Genomic DNA, 20859 nt, shown 5'->3' on the forward strand with positions numbered 1-20859 from the left:
AATCCCCATCTAAATCATCGCAGCCAGGGCTTTGGTCCCTAGTCTGTAGCAGTGCATAGGATTTTTACATCCTAAATGCAGGACTCTGCACTTGTCCTTGTTGAACCTCATCAGATTTCTTTTGGCCCAATCCTCTAATTTGTCTAGGTCTCCCTGTATCCTATCCCTACCCTCCAGCATATCTACCACTCCTCCCAGTTTACTGTCATCTGCAAACTTGTTGAGGGTGCAGTCCACACCGTCCTCCAGATCATTAATGAAGTTATTGAACAAAACCAGCCCCAGGACCAACCCTTGGGGCACTTCACTTGATACCGGCTGCCAACTAGACATGGAGCCATTGATCGCTACCCACGAAGCCCAATGATCTACCAGCTTTCTATCTACTTTATAGTGCATTCATCCAGCCCATACTTCTTTAACTTGCTGGCAAAAATACTGTGGGAGACTGTATCAAAAGCTTTGCTAAAGTCAAGGAATAATACATCCACTGCTTTCCCCTCATCCACAGACCCACTTATCTCCTCATAGAAGACAATTAGGTTAGTCAGGCATGACTTGCCCTTGGTGAATTCATGCTGACTGTTCCTGATCACTGTCCTCTCCTCTAAGTGCTTCAGAATTGATTCCTTGAGGACCTGCTCCATGATTTTTCCAAGGGGCTGAGGTGAGGCTGACTGGCCTATAGTTCCACATATACTCCTTCTGCTTTTTAAAGATGGGCACTACATTAGCCTTTTCCCAGTCAGCTGGCACCTCCCTGGATCACCATGAGTTTTCAGAGATAATGGCCAATGGCAGATGTGATTGCAGAGCCATCTCCTTTAGCACCCTTGGATGCAGCACATCCAACCCCATGGACTTGTGCTCATCCAGCTCTTCTAAATAGTCCTGAACCACTTCTTTTTCCACAGAGGGCTGGTCAGCTTGTCCCCATGCTGTCAGTAAACTGCGCCAGCTCACTTTTAAATGTCCAAAGGCACATTCTACCACCATTCTGCACTTGCTTAGCCTATAGTTGAACAGCTCCTGACTACTGTCCCGGCTGCCTGTGTATGGCTTCATGAGACATGGCATTAAGGGGTAGGCTGGGTCACCAAGGATAACTATAGGCATTTCAACATCTCCAACATTTATTTTCTGGTCTCGAAAGTAAGTCCCTTGCTCCAGCCATTGACACAGACCAGAGTTCCTAAAGATGCGAGCATCATGTACTTTTCCCGGCCATCCCACGCTGATGTTGTTGAAACGTCCCTTGTGATCCACCAGTGCTTACAGCACCATTGAAAAGTACCCCTTTCGGTTTATATACTGGCTGCCTTGGTGCTCCGGTCCCAAGATAGGGGTATGTGTTTAGTCTACCTCCCCACCACAGTTAGGGAATCCTACTGCAGCAAAGCCACCCATTATGACCTGCACATTTCCCAGAGTCACGACCCTTGATAGCAGCAGGTCAAAGATCACTTTGGCTACTTGGATCACAGCATCCCCCATAGTAGATTTGCCCACTCCAAATTGATTCCTGACTGACCAGTAGCTGTCTGGTGTTGCAAGCTTCCAGAGGGCTATTGCAACTCGCTTGTGAACTGAGGGCTGCTCTCATCTTGGTATTCTTGCGCTTCAGGGCAGGGGAAAGCAAGTCACAAAGTTTCATGAAAGTTCCCTTACGCGTGAGAGAGTTTCACAGCCACTGTGAATCATCCCAGACCTGCAACACTATGCAGTCCCACCAGTTTGTGCTTGTTTTCCAGGCCCAGAATCAGTGTTCCCGAGAAGTCCATGTCTTTATCACTCTCGTGACTGCCCTGCCATTGCTGCCGTTGCCTCCTTGCCTGCCTTTGCAGGTTCTGGTTCTGTATATACTGAAGGATAATGTGCGTGCTGTTTACAGTGCTCATAACTGCTGCAGCAATCAGAGCAAGCTCCATGCTTGCCGTGCTATGGCGTCTGCACGGGAAAAAAGGCACAAAACAATTGTCTGCAGTTGCTCTCACTGAGGGAAGAGCAACTGACTGTAGCTATCCCACAGTTCCTGCAGTCTCTGCCAACCATCTGAATTTTGGGTTGAGCTCCAAATGCCTGATGGGTCAAAAACATTGTCGCGGGTGGTTCTGTGTACATATCAGCCCCCCCGGTGAAAGCAATGGGGAAAAAATCATTTCTCCTCTATTTTTCACTGTTATCGTATGTCTCCTGGGTGCTGCTGGCAGACGCAGTACTGCAGCACTACACAGCAGAATCCCCTTGCCTTGCCTTGCGGATGGCAGACGGTACAGTATGTTCTTAACATGTGTCATGGCTTGGATGTGGTGTTACAGATCCCAAGTTTCTAACTGCAACAAATGGTTTTTTTTTTTTTACATTTAGTTTGCCATTTGATTCTTTCTCCTCCATGTTTTGAATACAATGTAGGCAATACCAATTCTGATCTCTGATTAATTCTGGTACTTCTTTCAGTTTTAAGAATTATATAGTGTTTATTACATATACTGAACAAATTTCTTTTCCAAAATAGTGATTTTTTTGATTATTTCATCAATTGATTAAATTTATTTTGACAGGTTTCAGAGTAGCAGCCGTGTTAGTCTCTATCTGCAAAAAGAACAGGTACTTGTGGCACCTTAGACTAACAAATTTATTTGAGCAAAAGCTTTCATGGGCTACAGCCCACTTTTTCGGATGCATAGAATGGAACATATAGTGAGGAGATATATATCTATATACACACATACAGAGAGCATGAAAAGGTGGGAGTTGTCTTACCAACTCTTGAGAGGCCAATTAAGTAAGTATGAGAACTTTTGAAGTGATAATCAAGATAGCCCAGTACAGACAGTTTGGTAAGAAGTATGAGAATACTTACATGGGGGAGATAGTCAATGTTTGTAATGGCTCAGCCATTCCCAGTCTCTATTGAAGCCTAAGTTGATTGTATCTAATTTTCATATCAATTCGAGTTCAGCAGTTTCTCGTTGGAGTCTGTTTTTGAAGATTTTCTGTTGCAAAATTACTACCCTCAGGTCTGTTGTTGAGTGACCAGAGGTTGAAGTGTTCTCTTACTGGTTTTTGAATGTTATGATTCCTGATGTCAGATTTGTGTCCATTTATTTTGCATAGAGACTGTCCAGTTTGGCCAATGTACATGGCAGAGGGGCATTGCTGGCACTTGATGGCATATATCACATGTGCAGGTGAATGAGCCCCTGATGGCATGGCTGATGTGATTAGGTCCTATGATGATGTCACTTTGAATAGATATGTGGACAGTTGGCATCGGGCTTTGTTGCAAGGGTAGGTTCCTGGGTTAGTGTTTTTGGTATGTGGTTGCTGGTGAGTATTTGCTTCAGGTCGGGGGGTTGTCTGTAATTGAGGACAGGTCTGTCCCCCAAGATCTGTAAGAGGTGAGGGATCATCTTTCAGGATAGGTTGTAGATCTTTGATGTGCTGGAGAGGTTTTAGCTGAGGGCTGAAGGTGACAGCTAGTGGTGGTCTGTTATTTTCTTTGTTGGGCCTGTCTTGTAGGAGGTGACTTCTAGATATTCATCTGGCTCTTTCAATCTGTTTTTTTCACTTCAGCAGGTGGGTATTGTAGTTTTAAGAATGCTTGATAGAGATCTTGTAGGTGCTTGTCTCTGTCTGAGGGATTGGAGCAAATGCAGTAGTATCTTAGAACTTGGCTGTAGACAATGGATCGTGTGATGTGTCCTGGATGCTTTCTCTGTGTGTGTGTGTGTGTGTGTGTGTGTGTGTGTATATAGCTCCTCACTATATGTTCCATTCTATGCATCCAAAGAAGTGGGCTGTAGCCCACGAAAGCTTATGCTCAGATAAATTTGTTAGTCTTGAAGGTGCCACAAGTACTCCTGAACTTATTTTGAGTTTCATTAAACAAGTTGGTTTTCATGCATATTATACACAATAAATGATTTTTCAGTTGCTAAACAATAAATTCCCTTTAACATGGGGTTAATTTATTAATGTCTTCCTGAATCACATAATTGATATGCTTTTTGATTCTTTCAATATTAACCTTATTCCAAATTGACATTCCTGTGCCAAATGAACCTGTGATACTATTCAAAACTCCAAAAGAATTAATTCCTTGTTTTCTTCTAGAAACATAAATGTTTGTATCTTGATATCTAAATTGGAAATATTCTGTACTCATTGATAAGCAGTAATCTTATCTACAAGGAGTACTGAAAAAGACACAACCTTAGTATTCCTATAGTAACTAAATTCACTTATTTGCCAAGTAGCTACATTCAACACAACAAGGATATGAATAAATTGTACTTAATTCCTCTGGTATAGGTGTAGCAGTGAGACCACTAGCAAGGCCATCTTGTGGAACTGGACATTCCATAGGATCTTGTGAATCATAGTTCTTTCCCACTACTATAGCCTGTACCTTTACTTTAAAATATTTATTAATGAATTTTATACTACCCAAAGACTTAATTTGGATACAAGCTTCATATTTTCCTTCATTTTCATAACCTAGGTTATATGGTCAATGCGTCACCTTTTTTTACTGAGCTTTGACATTTGCTTTTGTGTTTCATGATTCATATGGGATTCCCCTACTTATTGGTGAAGATTTACCTTCACTTGTAATATGTCTTATCCTTCTCTCCCCTCCACCCCCCCAGATTTAGACTCTGACTTTAGGGTCAGAAGGGACCAATATGATCATCTAGTCTGACCTCCTGCACAAAACAGGCCACAGAATCCTACCCATCCACTTCTATAAGAAACCCCTAACCTATGTCTGAGTTATTGAAGTCTTCAAATTGTGGTTTGAAGACCTCAAGCTGCAGAGAACCCATCAGCAAGAGACCCATGCCCCACGCTGCAGAGGAAGGTGAAAAACTTCCAGGGCTTCTGTCAATCTGCCCTGGAGGAAAATTCCTTCCTGACCCCAAATATGGCGATCAGCTAAACCCTAAGCATGTGGGCAAGACTCACCAGCCAGCACTCAGAAAATAATTCAGGAAAGAATTTCTTAACTAAAGGAGAAATTTTTTTCTCCTTTCTAATCCACAAAAGGCATTTGCTCATTTTCTTTTATGTCATATTCAGGAACAAGTTTCTTATTAATTAATCTTTTCACCTTTTGATAAAACTTGTTATGAATAGTTGGAAGAAGCATTAGCCTAAAATTTTTGGAAAATAATTCACTTACCTTCCTCCACATCTCTGGACCTCCAGTGGGAAACTTTTCCACAATACAAATGTTCACTTATCCTTCAATACAAAATGTAATTCCAATTTATACAGACTTGACATATGACTCTGTATCTTATGTATTGCCAAAGTTGTTCTATTAGTCAATTAGATTCTAGGACTGGAAGGGACCTCGAGAGGTCATCGAGTCCAGTTCCCTGCCCTCAGGGCAGGACCAAATACTGTCTAGATCATTCCTGATAGACATTTATCTAACCTACTCTTAAATATCTCCAGAGATGGAGATTCCACAACCTCACTAGGCAATTTATTCCAGTGTTTAACCACTCTGACAGTTAGGAACTTTTTCCTAATGTCCAACCTAAATCTCCCTTGCTGCAGTTTAAGCCCATTGCTTCTTATTCTATCCTTAGAGGCTAAGGTGAACAAGTTTTCTCCCTCCTCCTCATGACACTCTTTTAGATACCTGAAAACTGCTATCATGTCCCTTCTCAGTCTTCTCTTTCCAAACTAAACAAACTCAATTCTTTCAGCCTTCCTTCATAGGTCATGTTCTCTAGACCTTTAATCATTGTTGTTGCTCTTCTCTGGACCCTCTCCAATTTCTCCACATCTTTCTTGAAATGTGGTGCCCAGAACTGGACACAATACTCCAGTTGAGGCCTAACCAGCACAGAGTAGAGCAGAAGAATGACTTCTCGTGTCTTGCTCACAACACACCTGTTAATGCATCCCAGAATCACATTTTCTTTTTTCCAACAGCATCACACTGTTGACTCATATTTAGCTTGTGGTTCACTATAACCCCGAGATCCCTTTCTGCCAGGGATGGGTCTAGACATTTCGCCACCCCAAGCATGGCAGCATGCTGCGGGGGGCACTCTGCCAGTTCGCAGTCCCACAGCTCCAGTGGACCTCCCACAAGTGTGCCTGCAGAGGGTCCGCTGGTCCCGCAGCTCCACCAAAGCCATGGGACCAGCGGACCCTCTGCAGGCAAGCCTGCTGGAGGTCCATTGGAGCAGCAGGACCCGTGGACCCTCCACAGGCATGCCGCCAAAGGCTGCCTGCCTGCCGCCCTCCTGCCAACCAGCAGAGTGCCCCCCGCGGCATGCCACCCCAAGCATGCGCTTGGGGTGCTGGGGCCTGGAGCCGCCCTTGCTTTCTGCTGTACTCCTTCCTGGACAGTCTCTTCCCATTTTGTATGTGTGAAATTGAGTTTTCCTTCCTAAGTGGAGCACTTTGCATTTGACTTTGTTAAACTTCATCCTGTTTACCTCAGACCATTTCTCCAATTTATCCAGATCATTTTGAATTTTGACCCTGTCCTCCAAAGCAGTTGCAACCCCTCCCAGTTTGGTATCATCTGCAAACTTAATAAGCATACTTTCTATGCCAATATCTAAGTCGTTGATGAAGATATTGAACAGAGCCGGTACCAAAAGTGACCCCTGTGGAACCCCACTTGTTATACCTTTCCAGCAGGATTGGGAACCATTAATAACTACTCTCGGAGTATGGTTATCCAGCCAGTTATGCACCCACCTTATAGTAGCCCCATCTAAATTGTACTTTCCTAGTTTATCAATAAGAATATCATGCAAGACCATATCAAATGCCTTACCTAGACTTTAGTATACCACATCCACCGCTTCTCCCTTATCAACAAGACTCGTTATCCTATCAGAGAAAGCTATCGGGTTGGTCTGACACGATTTGTTCTTTACAAATCCATGCTGGCTATTCCCTATCACCTTATCACCTTCCAAGTGATTGCAGATGAATTCCTTAATTACTTGCTCCATTATCTTCCCTGGCGCACAAGTTAAACTAACTGGTCTGTAGTTACCTGGGTTGTTTTTATTTCCCTTTTTTATAGATGGGCACTATATTTGCCCTTTTCCAGTGTTCTGGAATCTCTCCTGTCTCCAATGATTTTCCAAAGATAATAGCTAGAGGCTCAGATACCTCCTCTATTAGCTCAAGTATTCTAGGATGCATTTAATCAGGCCCTGGTGAACTGCAGGCATCTAACTTTTCTAAGTGATTTTTAACTTGTTCGTTTTTTATTTTATTTTCTAAACCTACCCACTTCCCATAAGCATTCACTAAGTTAGACCTTCCTTCAGATTTCTTAGTGAAGACAGAAACAAAAGTCATTAAGCATCTCTGCCATTTCCAAGTTTCCGGTTACTGTTTTTCCCTCCTCACTGAGCAGTGGGCCTACCCTGTCCTTGGTCTTCCTCTTGCTTCTAATGTATTGATAAAAAGTCATCTTGCTTCCCTTTTTTCCCATAGCTAGTTTGAGCTCATTTTGTGCCTTTGCCTTTCTAATCTTGCCCCTGCATTCCTGTGTTTGCTATATTCATCCTTTGTAATCTAGATAAATAACATTTTATCCCAAGTCTTAGGTATAAATTGTCCTTGTGCTGGCTGATAATTCCATTCAAAGAAAATGTTAGTTGAAAGGTGTCGTATTCCTTTTAGTCCTTGATCTTTTTTTAATTTGTTATTGCACCCAGATCACTGTTATCATTGCATCTGAAGTTTTAATAGAAAAGTTTTGCCTTTAGTTCCAACATAACATGCTGATTCTCCTTGATTATTCTCGTTTCTTATTGCACTGGAACCACGGCCAGCTCTAGGATTTTTGCTGCCCCAAGCTAAAATTTTTTTAGCCATCCTCCCTTTATTTTCATGCCGCCCGGCCCCGCCCCAGCTCCGCTCCTCCCTCGGGCATACTCCATACCCCTCCTCCCCCGCCCCGGCTTCCTGGCCTCCCGCCCTAGCTCACCTCTGCTCCGCTCTCCTGGGTGCATCGCCTCTCCGCTTCTTCCCCTCTCTCAGGCAAGGGAGGGCAGAGGAGCGGAGCAGCGGTGCGTTCAGGGGAGCAGGCGGAGCAGAGGTGAGCTAGGGTGGTGGGGCACAGGAAGTAATGGGGGGGTACAGGAACTGCTCACTGCTTCAGCTCCCCTCCCCTCCACCACTGCCGCCTCCCCCGAGAGCCTGCCGCTCAGCTTCTCCTCCCTCTCCTCTCCCTCCCAGCCTTGCTGCCCGAAACAGCTGTTTCACGTGTGGCAAGCCTGGGAGGGAGGGCAGAGAAACGGAGCGGTGGTGCGTTCAGGGGAGCAGGCGGAGCAGAGGTGAGCTAAAATGGGGGGGGGGGGCAAAAGAAGTAACATGGGGTCGAGGAACTGCTCTCCGCTCCACCACCGCCGCCTCCCCCGAGTGTCCCACCGCTCGGCTTCTCCCTCCCAGCCTTGCTGCATGAAACAGCTGTTTCGCGTGCGGCAAGCCTGGGAGGGAAGGTGGAGAAGCAGAGCATCAGCAGTGCGCCCAGGGGAGCAGGCGGAGTGGAGGCGAGCTGGGGCAGCAGGGGCACTTTTCCCCCATACTCACTCTGATCCTTTGCTTCCTCTTTTGTAGTCAGTGTTTCTGGTTCCTCTGCCGGTGGAGAAATAGTTCTTTTCCGGTACAACTTTAATTCTATTATGCTAATCTCTTTACTGACCTTTTCTTTTTCTATCTGTCTTTCTTTGTGTGTATGTGGTGTTCTGATCCTCTATACAGAGGAACTGAGGCCATGTCTACATCTAAAATTTTGCAGCGCTGGTTGTTACAGCTGTATTAGTACAGCTGTATAGGGCCAGCGCTGCAGAGTGACCACACTTACAGCAACCAGCGCTGCAAGTGGTGTTAGATGTGGCCACACTGCAGCGCTGTTGGGTGGCTTCAAGGGAGGTTCGGGGAACGCGAGAGCAAACCGCGGCGAAGCTGGTCTCCTTTCCCGGTTTGCTCTCGCGTTCCCGGAACCACCCAGCAAACCTCAGGGAAGGAGACCTGCTTGCTCGGGGTTCGGGGAACGCGAGAGCAAACCGGGGAAGGAGACCAGCTTGATTACCAAAGGCTTCCTCAGGTATGCTGGGATACCTGCTTATTCCACGGAGGTCAAGAAAAGCGCTGGTAAGTGTCTATATTTGATTACCAGCGCTGGATCACCAGCGCTGGATCCTCTACACCCGAGACAAAACGGGAGTACGGCCAGCGCTGCAAACAGGGAGTTGCAGCGCTGGTGGTGCCCTGCAGATGTGTACACCTCCTAAGTTGCAGCGCTGTAACTCCCTCACCAGCGCTGCAACTTTCTGATGTAGACAAGCCCTGAGTCTATCCAGAATATAGTGTGGCCTGTTCACTGGTTACATAAATCCTGTTCTGGTACAGCATATAATAGGAGCATAACCTGATCTCCAATTTAATTTGGTAAAAGTATTTTCTTTTTAGCTTTTATCAAAATAGGTTTTTGCCTTCTGTTTGGATTTTCCCACTTTAACAGCTACCTGCAAGTGAATCTGATTCAAATGTTTTTGTAATGCTTGCAGAGAGATTTCCAATTTAACTCGCTCTGGCTGTGTGCCACTGGTAACAACAAAAGATGCTCTGGCATTCACATAATTGACCAAATCATCACCTCAAAGGTAGGTTATATGATCTGTTGAAGCAGCTGGAGTTGCCCTGAGTGTCATTTAAATGATTGGAATCAGGGTGTCCCAATTACATCAATTGGCATCTACCAGTTACCGCAGCATTAGTGTGATGGTGCGATTTGTTCTTCCATCCTTGACAATTGAGGCCTTTAGGGAATACACAATTTTGTTGCACTTCCAACAACTATAAACATGTTTGGAATATTTGTCCAGTAAAATGTGTTCTTCTGTCAGACTCTACCTTAGCGAGGAGTTTCCAATGACAGAGGACTTGCTCCAACAAGATCTTTGTGGCTAAAGCAACACTTGTCTTAAGGGAAAATAACTTCACCCACTGAGAATGGATCGCTAACAACAAGAAAGTATTGATTTTTTCGCTGATCATAGTGTGATGGGTTCTCCCAGGGGTGCCACCTGGAACTGGGGTACTGCTGAGTCCCCCTGACCCACCAGCCTGGGCTCCCTTTACACTGTGACCAGCCTGCCAAACCCTCTCCCAAGCTCCAGCCTGCACTTTCACCAGCACACATACAGGTAAGGACACACCCAGCTGCAGTTATATGCAGATTCTGTGATCAGCTCTGCATGGGGAGGCTCCATCTAGGGAACTTCCCAGTTACTCAGGTACACATCTCCTCTGGAGTGTAAACCCAAGATTACACTGTCATACACTGCACAGGGAACTCTACAGAGTAAGCTCATGAAATTTGTCCCCTCCTTCAAAGTGGAGAAGAATACGCAACAGCTTTCTGCCTTGAGTTATGACTCCCACACGCTGGTTTTAGACAAAGCAAAAACAGTTTATTAACTACAAAAGGTAGATTATAAGGGATAGCAAAAGCAGATTACCTAGCAAATAAACAAAAAATGCAATCTAAGCTTAATATACTAAAGAGATTGGACATGAATAGCAGATCCTCACCTAAGTGATGATACAAGCAGGCTGAAGATTCTTAAGGGGCCAGCTGCATTTGCTTAAAGCTTAAAATCCCCAAGTGTTCCATTCACAGGCTAAAAATCCCACTTGCCTAGGTCCAGCATTCCCCCACTTCAGTTCTGTCTTTGTTCCTCAGGTGTTTTCAGAATTCTTTTGGGTGGAGAGTCAGTGAAGAACCATGATGTCACTCCCCCGCCTTAAATAGCTTGTGCATATGGTGGCAACTCTTTGTTTCAAAGCTTGGTTCCTATGCCAGTCACTGGAAAAACACTGATATCCCAAGATGGAGACCAGCACCAGGTGACCTGGTCACATGTCCCTGTGGTGGTACAGCAGCCATCAGTCAGAGGCTGTCAGCAGCATCCTCAGGAAAGATTTCCAGGTAGGAGACAAGATTCTTCTAAGGTCTGTTGTTCTCGCTAATGACTCATTAACCTGAATGGGCCCTTCCCAGCCAGCCACCTATACTGAGAGCCTTTTGCCTGGTGGGTGTTACCCAAGTGTAATAGCATGTGAGATACAGATTCATAGTTACTATTGATAACTTCAAATGCAAAAATGATACATGGATACAAATAGGATAATATTCAATAAATCATAACCTTTTCAATGATCTCATATGACCATCTTGCATGAAATACATCAAATTATGCCAAAAACATATCATAATATCACTGTGAAGAATATGGGATGCAGTGTCACACACATAGCGAACAGATCCAGTACCTCCTGTGCAGTCCATGCTGGAGCTCTTTTTTGATTCTCAGACTGCATAGTTACCTGTGCTGATGAGCTCTGCGTGGTCACCTGTGCTGATAAGCTCTCCACACTGGGCAAACAGGAAATAAAATTCAAACGTTCACGGGGCTTTTCCTGTCTACCTGGCCAGTGCATCCGACTCCAGATTGCTGTCCAGAGCGGTCACAATGGTGCACTGTGGGATAGCTCCCGGAGGCCAATACCATCGAATTGCAGCAACACTAACCCTAATCCGAAATGACAATGCCGATTTGAGTGCTACTCCCCTCATTGGGGAGGAGTGCAGATACCGATATTAAGAGCCCTTTATATTGAAATAAAGGGCATTGTTGTGTGGATGGATGCAGGGTTAATTTGGTTTATGCTGCTAAATTTGGTATAAACGCATAGTGTAGACCAGGCCTGAAAGTCACCTCTGCTGCTTGCTTCAGATTTAGAGTCTCTAAGAACACAAAAAGACCAATGGTAGCAGCAACACATACATTCATAAGTACAAGGCCTTGTCTGTTTTACAAGTTTTGTTAAAGTTACAATTAGCATATAAAGATCTATGTACAAGTTACAATTATAGTTATACTCACAGCCTTAAATAGAGTTAGAGTCTGATGGATGCGTTGTCCAATGATCATCAGTATAGGGATAGTTCCTGCTGGAATTTTCCCACAGGAACTCAGTTTTCCCAATGTGGGCACCCTCTTTTTATAATGTGACTCTGACTATACCTCATTTGCATTTACGCACAAGTGCACCCTGCAGTTTCAGCACTTTAGAAAGTCTACCGATTATCTCGTAAGCAAATAATTACTCTTACTGTTCTTTGAAGAGTTACAGACATATTGATATTGGCAATGGAATTAGTCCATTAGCTCAGCAGGGTCTTTTCCCCCATACTAGCAAAATCCTTCCCAGGGATCCTGTACATGTGTCACCTGGGAATGAAATTCCTTTCACATTCTTTTTCCTTCTCCCTTTATTTCATTTCAGCCAGTTTTGCACATTGTTGTCTTTAGTACTCGTTTTCTATACATTTATTTCTGTCTCCCCCTACATATCCTTTATTCCCTATCACAGATCATTCCAACTCGGGTTCCGAGTTTTCTCCCCTGAGTTTATCCCTTCCCCTCCCACTTCCCCCGGAGGTCTTCCCTTCCCAGGATTGCTTTGTTTTCACTCTTTTCAGATCAGTTCCTCACTCCTCCCTGCTTTCCCCAATCTTCTCTATTTACTTTCGTTTTGTTTTATTTTTGCCTGTTTTTTCCTCTTTCATTTCTTCTCTCCCTTCTGGTTAAACTGCCCTGTACCTGCCTCTCTCCTCCCTACTGCCAGCCCATCATAATCCAAATGACATCCTCCCCACACACACACCTCCCAGCAGCTCCTCCTCACTGTAGCATCCCTTCCCTGCTGGCCTGGAGGTCACACTTGATAGTCCCTGGGTCTCCTTCCAGACTCCCTGCTTGTGTAGCACCTTCAGCTTCTCCCCTAAAACTCCCAAATCCCAATTAATTAATTCTCTGTCCCTGCTACCTTCACATCTGCCTATCCCCCAGCCCAACTGGTTATTAGAGCCCCAGCCCCCACATCACTTCTGTCCTTGACCCTCCAGTAGTTCTGGCCCTGCAGCCCACACCTCTGCGCATCAGAGCCCCTCTGCTCCTGCCTGCAGCTCCAGTGGTTTTTCACACCTCCCCCTCCCATCCCTGGGACTGCAGGGTACTAAATCTGCAGGAAGACAGGAGACTTCCAGGGTCATAAAGACAAGGGTGTGTGAGGCTAGATAGGCTTATTTCAGGGACCTCAGTGGGACATTCCCCCATCCCTTCCATGTCTCAGTGACTCCTCTATCCCACACCCACAACCAGGGGTGGATTCTCTCCCAGGGACAGAGGCTTGAGGGAAACTGAGATGAGGCCCTGATCTTCCAGCCTTGAAAAATGTCACCTGCCCCCATTTATAGTCCAGACAAACCTGGATCCTGCTGCAGACCCAGCACCAGGGCCGGTGGGTCAGAGGGGAGGTGAGAGTCCAGAAATGAAATGACCTAAACACTGCTGCCCAGCCCGCATTACCCCTCTGGGTTAAAGCTGATCTGTCTCTTCCTCCTTACAGACTCTCTGGCCACCCCCACAGCCCAGAGTAGCCTATTCCCCACCTTCACCTCCCAGTAATGTCTCTGCAAGGTGAATCCCTCACAGCCTAGCACACAGGCCCAAGATTCAAATCACTTGGGATTGTTGGGCACTTGCTGCTGTTTGTCTGCCCGTCTCACACTTTTCTGAGCCTCAGACAGGATGAGTTGGGGCTGAGCAATGTCTGGATCCAGAGTCACACTCACTGCGCAGCGGGAATCGGAACATTGGAGGCAGAGCTCAGCCTGTTACCCAGGGTACTGTCAACCCAAAGCTCTTGGTAACTTTTCTCTGTGCGAGGTGGTGTCAGGAAATAAATCAATGGAGACATGGCCATCTGATCAAGAAATGGCTGGCACAAACAGGACGACATATGAGTGCTTTCACTTAAAGCTAAACTTTACTTAGTCTCAAGCACTTACACACGTCTGCAACAGGTTAGTAAAACACCCCCAACTCTCAATAATTACCAACATTGGGTGTGGCTCTTGAGTGGCACAGCAGCAGTCTTCCAATAGCCAATTTTCCATCTGCCAGTGGGACCACAAGATATATCCAGAGGGAAAGTCCCTGAAGACTCCAACTACCCCAAATTTTCTTTTATTCATTAGTATTACAATAATACATCACTTAGATAAAACTTGTCCAGCAATCAATTTCAGAGGTTAAGCAAGAGGTTTCCTTCTGATCATCAATTAGCTAGATGTGTTGCCTCGTCTACACTATGTGTTATACCGAATTTAGCAGCGTTAAACTGATTTAACCGTGCACCCATCCACACAACGAAGCCCTTTATATTGATATAAAGGGCTCTTAAAATGGATTTCTGTACTCCTCCTTGACAAGCAGAGTAGCGCTGAAATTGGTATTGCCATGTCGGATTAGGGTTAGCGTGGCTCTGGAAAGCAATCTGAACTCGGATGCACTGACCAGGTAGACAGGAAAAGCCCCGCAAACTTCTGAATTTCATTTCCTGCTTGCCCAGCGCGAAGTGCTGATCAGCATGGGTGCCCATGCAGTCCCAAATCCAAAAAGAGCTCCAGCATAGACCGTACGGGAGATACTGGATCTAATCGCTGTATGGGAAGAGAAATCTGTTCTATCAGAGCTCCGTTCCAGAAGATGAAATGCCAAAACACCGCTGAATTAATGTGCTTAGTGTGGCCGCGTGCACTTGACTTTATACAATCTGTTTTAAAAAACTGGTTTATGTAAAATTGGAATAATCTCATAGTGTAGACATACCCAGAGTTTTCATGCCCTGAGGCCCTGACAGACACATCCCTGAAGGCACATATAGACAAGCTTCCTGTTTTTCTAAATGCATATCTCAGCAATTTCAACAGAGCTCTCACCAGGAAGGAGGCAGAGTCAAGCTGCCATTTCTGTGGTTACCCAAGCTCCCTCCTCTCCTGACTCGGTCATACTATAGCTGCTCCATAAGCCCATTAACAGCCTCCTGGCTTGGCTATTTTTAGCATTAAACAGTAGTGGTTTGGGCACTTTACTGGTCAGCCAAGATCTCCCTTTACATTGTCTAAATTCAACATTGTATCCAGCTGCTCAAATGCCAGACACCTGTGAAAGTAAGAGGGGTGAGGACAGTCAGGAGATGTCCCTCTCCATTAGGGTCCCCGGTCTGGTTTAAACTCTTCCGCCACACTATTCAAAGATAGAGAGAAATAGGATCCATTTGTCTTTTGTTATATTCAGAGGCGGCTCCAGGCACCAGCATGCCAAGTGCGTGCTTGGGGCGGCAAGCCATGGGGGGCACTCGGCCTGTCACCACGAGGACGGCAGGTACGTTGCCTTCGGCGGCATGCCTGCAGAGGGTCTGCTGGTCCTGCAACTTTGGTGGACCTCCTGCAGGCATGCTGCCGAATCTGCGGGACCGGGGACCTCCCACAGGCAAGCCGCCGAAGGCAGCCTGCCTGTCCTGCTTGGGGCGGCAAAATGCCTAGAGCAGCCCCTGGTTATGTTAGAACTGAAAACACTTGTGGTGGGACTGCATTTCTGCCTAGCTTGCATCTCTAAGAACCTATGATCACTGAGTTGGGTGGACTCTCAAGAGACTTACTGGCAGAGGGGCAGGGGGCAAAAGGTGACCAGTGAGTGGAGTGGAATGAGTGGCTGGCAAGGCAGCCAGAAGAGAGGAATGAGCGGCCTAGCAGAGCGGCCAGCCAGAGCAAGTGCTCAGATGGTGGAACAAGCAAGGTGCCTTCTTCCCCTGGTGGAAGGTGAACTCACACTAATGCACTTTGGAACCCTGTGTCCTCACTGACCAAGGACAACCACTGTAAGTGGGATATGGTGAGGGAGCAGAGAGGGGCACAGTAAAGAAACTTTTTGGTTGTAGAACTCTAGAACAAGAGGCAGAAGACTCTGCCCCATGCATTCTTGAGTGGGTGTACTTTTCACAGTTTTACGTTTATGCATCCTACTTGTGGCATTTCCCCTAAATAATGTCAGGGGGCTTCCCTCCTTTCATTAAAAGTTTCCCATTTGCAAGCACAGCGTCTGAGTGTAGAAAAGAAAGTATTGTCTCTCAGTGGTGGTGTGTAATTTCCCCAGGTTACTGGATGGGGGCTTAAGCCAGTTCTGCGTTGTATTGTTGAAAAAGAACCCCTAAATATTAAACCTTGTCCTGGTTGCTGCTGACTCCACCTGGAAGAAGGGTTACACTAATATTCAAACATTTGTAGCTGTAGCAGCTCATGTTCTCTACAGATCAGCACAGCAGGGGCCCCATAGCACATACTCGCCAATAGGTAACAGAGATTCTAGACAGACCTGGGCCTCAAGAAGCCTAAGGCCAGATAGGGAAGAAGTACTAGGAGACAGCAGCTGCAATTCTCACCCTCCTTCCCATGCTGCTTCTTATCATCTCCATAATATCCTTGGGCAGCACTTCCAACTCAGCAAGAGCCCCAACCCCCGTTGTTCCTTTCTTCTGTGTTTTTGTTTTCTGGATCTCCTTCTTCCAACCCTGATTCTTTTCTGAGCACTCGGAGGACTGCTGGAAAGTACAGAAATTACAGAAACTGAGGGATTCATCTAATTGCTTTTCTCCCCTCCCTCTGCCATCCCACATCAGCTGGGCAAATATATTGGGGGAATGGTGGGGGAGAAGAAGGGAATGAAGGAAACGCCAGAGACATTCTCTGGCAGGGACAGTGAAATAAAATAACTCTTCAGATATGAACCATGCTCTGCCCCCCCGCCCCCGATCTCCTGGCACTGAGACCCCAGCTAGAATATCTCTGTGTGTTTCTAGATGGAGAACTGATGTTTTCTTTTTCATACCTGCAGCATCCTGTGACAATACTAAGTGCTCTCTTTACTCTTTCATGCCCAGATTGTTTCAGTTCTAGGGTCTGCTCTGCCCCGACTCTTTATGGATGGAACCTGCTTGGCCTGAAGAGCTGGTGCAAACTGGAACAGATATTGGAACCCCATGTGTTGGGGGTCCATTGTTTTCAATGAATGATTTAAGCATTATTGTGTTCAACTCCATGCAGGAGCAGACTACCACAGCTCCTCCAGGAACTAAAAACTATGGGTGGGTGATTAAGGCAAATCAGCCATGTTGTAACCTTCCAAAGACATACCACTTTCTGGGGATGCTCACATGTACTAGTTCAAACTGGATTCTCCAGAGACCAAGAAACAAAGAAAGGATATTTGGATAAAGAGCCTGAGGTTACACTGACTCAGGTCTTATTTCTGATCCAGCTAATGGACAGGACCAGCTCTCCAAGGAGGTCTCAACTTTGCGGAAGGGTCCGAAAGACTGGCCTATAAAACTGGTGGGTGACTTGTGACAAACTGTTAGCAAGTGTGTAGATTCTTTTATTGTGTTCAGAAGCTCACTCAGTAATGCTTTTACCTTGAGAATAAATGTGCTGGATTAGAAGAAGCAGGGTGGTAACATGTAACTGCTGGCCATACGCTGCTCATAGCCCTGGGGAAGAAAGCAATGTACAGGTGCTGGCCTGCTTAGGCAGCTTGGCTTGCTGGGGCTATTGCAATGTAACCCAGGGATCCAGCAGCCTTAAAACACTCAGTCTGGAGGGAGTAAGATGCAGGTCTCTGACCAAGAGAGGAGATGGATGGGCACAAGAACCATTTAACTAGGTGCCCTGGAGGGACTGCAGAGGGGTGAACGAGGGAGCAGTTACCCTGAAATCTGTGATATAAACCACACCATTAATCTTCAGCTCTCTGTCAGAGGCCTAGGGAGGGGAAGGGAATGGTAGAGTGGAAAGGTGCTGAGCTGATAACTCAGAGATAAAGGGAACAAAACCATCCTCTGCTCCCTTGTTTCCCAAAGTAACAAAATTCATTGGTTGAATCTGGGTAAATTCAGACTAGAAATAAGGTGAAATTTTTCCCAGTGAGGGTAATTAACGATTGGAATCATTTACCAAGGATTGCAGTGAAGTCTCCATCACACACAATTTCCAAATTAAGATTGGATTTTTTTTGGAAGATCCACACTAGGAATTCTTTGGGGGCAGTTCCTGGCCCTGTGGTATCCAGGATGTCAGACTAGGTGGTGATGATCATCCCGTCTGGCCTTGGAATCTATGAAGAAGCTTGTCAGCAGGGACACCACACCCCTGAGCACCATGGGAGAGGGTTCTGGAAGCACCAGCTGGTGCATGGTGGCTACAGAGCACAGATTTCAAAAGAGGCTGCCTGGGGGTGAGGAGTGTGGGGCTGTTCTGTGCTGGGAGCCCAGGGGGAGGGGTGGCATCCAGTTCCCTGCCCTTCACTTCACCTGCTGAGAGACCAAAGACTTGGGATTTGTTCATTGAAGTGAAATTCACTCTGAGTCTCTCTGATGGAATCTCTCCAACTTCCTTGTGCCCTGGGCTTCACCTCTGACAATGAATCTAATCAGCCATTAACCCGCTGCCTTTTAGGGAGTCATTAGTGAGTGTTCTACTCTCACGTTAGCATACAAATCATTAAAACACATGATATTTATTATCTCCTCAGAGACCCACCAATATCATTCTTCCCTCAGATGAGCTGTACTATCTTGGGATTCAGTCCTAGGCTCTGCAGTAGAACCTGGTCCTTTCCCACTGTTCAGGAAAGTAACTTAACAACAAGACATATAAACATGTAGGGCCCAGTTCCACAAGCTGCTGAGCACCCACCATTCATATTAAAGAGACTCTGGACCCAGCCCCTCCCTGGGTTTGGCCCAAATTGCAAAATAATGGGCAATTCTTGGAAATCTGAGCCAGGGATGTTATGAAGAGAACTCCATGGTATTGAGGGATTTAAAAAATAAATAAGATACACTGAATCAGTCAACACATGTGGAGGAATAAAAGTGATTGTGTCTTTAAATATTATTTACATCTAATCTGGGTCCACACACACTAACATGCCTTAATCCAAGTCCTGTGATTGTTGTCTGGAGTCACTAGAGGGCAGAGTTAAGGTGATGCAAGGTAGGCAGAAAGGCTGTCCCACCACAAGTCATAGAGTCATAGACTTTAAGGTCAGAAGGGATCATTATGATCATCTAGGCTGATCTTCTGTACAATGACGCAGGCCCCAGAATCTCACCCACCGACTCCTGTAATAAACCCCTAACCTATGGCTGAGCTACTGAAGTCTTCAAATCATGGTTTAAAGACTTCAAGGTGCAGAGAATCCTCCAGCAAGTGACCTGTGCCCCACGCTGCAGAGGAAGGTGAAAAACCCCCAGGGCCTCTGCCAATCTGCCCTGGAGGAAAATTCCTTCCTTACCCCAAATATGGCAATCAGCTAAACCTTGAGCATGTGGGCAAGACTCACCAGCCAGACACCCAGGAAAGAAATGTTTTCCGCTCTAACATAACAAAAGATACACATGATCTGGTTACTTGTCACTACTCACCACTCCCTTCTGCTGCCTTGCAGAATGAATGTATAGAATAGAAATAATATCGTTATCTATCATTGCCCCACACTGAGGCGAGGAAGAGAACCCCCGTGTCCTGATATCTAATATTCTAAGCTGTCTAGTAGGCCCTTGTGTAATCCACTGCCAATGTGTCTGTCAAATCCCTCTCCAGTGGTTGCTCCTCACACATAATAGCAATTCCCCTTGGAGTTCCAGTGGTGGAGATGAGTGTGAGGAACCACAGAAGTCATAATACAAACCCTGTTGCTGTGGGAGTGGTAATTGTAAGCCTCCATTTGGTATATATTTTAGTTTTCTTTTTAAATAGTTTATTTAATTCACAATCATTAAAACCATTATGGGCTGTGGATTGTGGTATGATGAGCCATTAAACTCAAGTGTCCCACACTGCAAATATCTGCCACATATTTTGTTTGCTGCTGTCACACTGACAGGCTTGGTGGTTGAGAGATGAAGTGATCAAACCAGCTGTCTCCAGAGCACAGCTGAACAATTCCTAACATACCCCTTATATAAAGCTCATGGCACAGAATGCAGGCTGGATAGCAACATATTACAGTAAAGCTCAGGATATCATCAGATTGGCGCACACACATACCCCCCAACTGCTGTTGGGGTGACACAACCATTGGGGGTGAGGAGGAATCCCATGTCTGCCTTCAAAATTACAACTGGGAAATAAAAAGGAAATAAACAAGGGAAAAAATGCTTCATTTCTCTTAAGTAAATGTCAGGTTCAAAAGGAGCTGAGAAGGAATTTTCATAACCAGTCTGACTTTCAGCACCATTTTATAAATCTCCATATCCCTCTTGTGTTCTCTTTTCTTCACTCCTTTTCTATCCAGTTCTACACATCATTTTTTGTAGCACGTTTTCCATCCATTTCTCTGTGTCTCCTTAGTTCTTCTCTAGTCACATTCACAGATCATTCCACCTCAGGTTCCCAGTTCTCTCCCCCGAGTTTTTCCTATCCTCTCTCTGTGTCCTCTGAGCGTTTTCCCTTCTCAGGATTGTTTTGCTTTCACTCTTCATTTCATTTTCCGCCACTTTCCTCAGGCTTCTCCCTTTACTGACAATCTACCCCTGCCCCTCCTCATATATCTACTCCTTCTGCAGCTAGAAGAGTTTTTCACACACACCTTTCCCATCTCTTTTGCTCCTGTCAGTGAGGAGGGAGATGAGGTACTGGGGTTTGGGAGGACAGGAGTCTTCCACAGTCAGAGAGTTGAGTGAGGGGTTAGTTCAGGGGTCGGCAACCTTTCAGAAGCGGTGTGCCGAGTCTTCATTTATTCACTCTAATTTAAGGTTTCACGTGCCGGTAATACATTTTAATGTATTTTAGAAGGTCTCTCTCTATAAGTCTGTATATTATATAACTAAGCTAGTGTTGTATTGTAAAATAAACAAGGTTTTCAAAATGTTTAATAAGTTTCATTTAAAATG

At 45.5% G+C, this 20859-nt stretch overlaps 1 protein-coding gene across 2 annotated transcripts in view; it reads left to right on the plus strand.

Moving 5' to 3' along the window:
* Window positions 1-20859, plus strand: part of LOC127032443 (zinc finger protein OZF-like) — a 605001-nt gene that overhangs the window by 406893 nt on the left and 177249 nt on the right. The window lies entirely within an intron of this gene.

The sequence above is a fragment of the Gopherus flavomarginatus genome, chromosome 12 (assembly GCF_025201925.1).
Source record: "Gopherus flavomarginatus isolate rGopFla2 chromosome 12, rGopFla2.mat.asm, whole genome shotgun sequence".
Classification (NCBI taxonomy): Eukaryota; Metazoa; Chordata; order Testudines; family Testudinidae; genus Gopherus; species Gopherus flavomarginatus.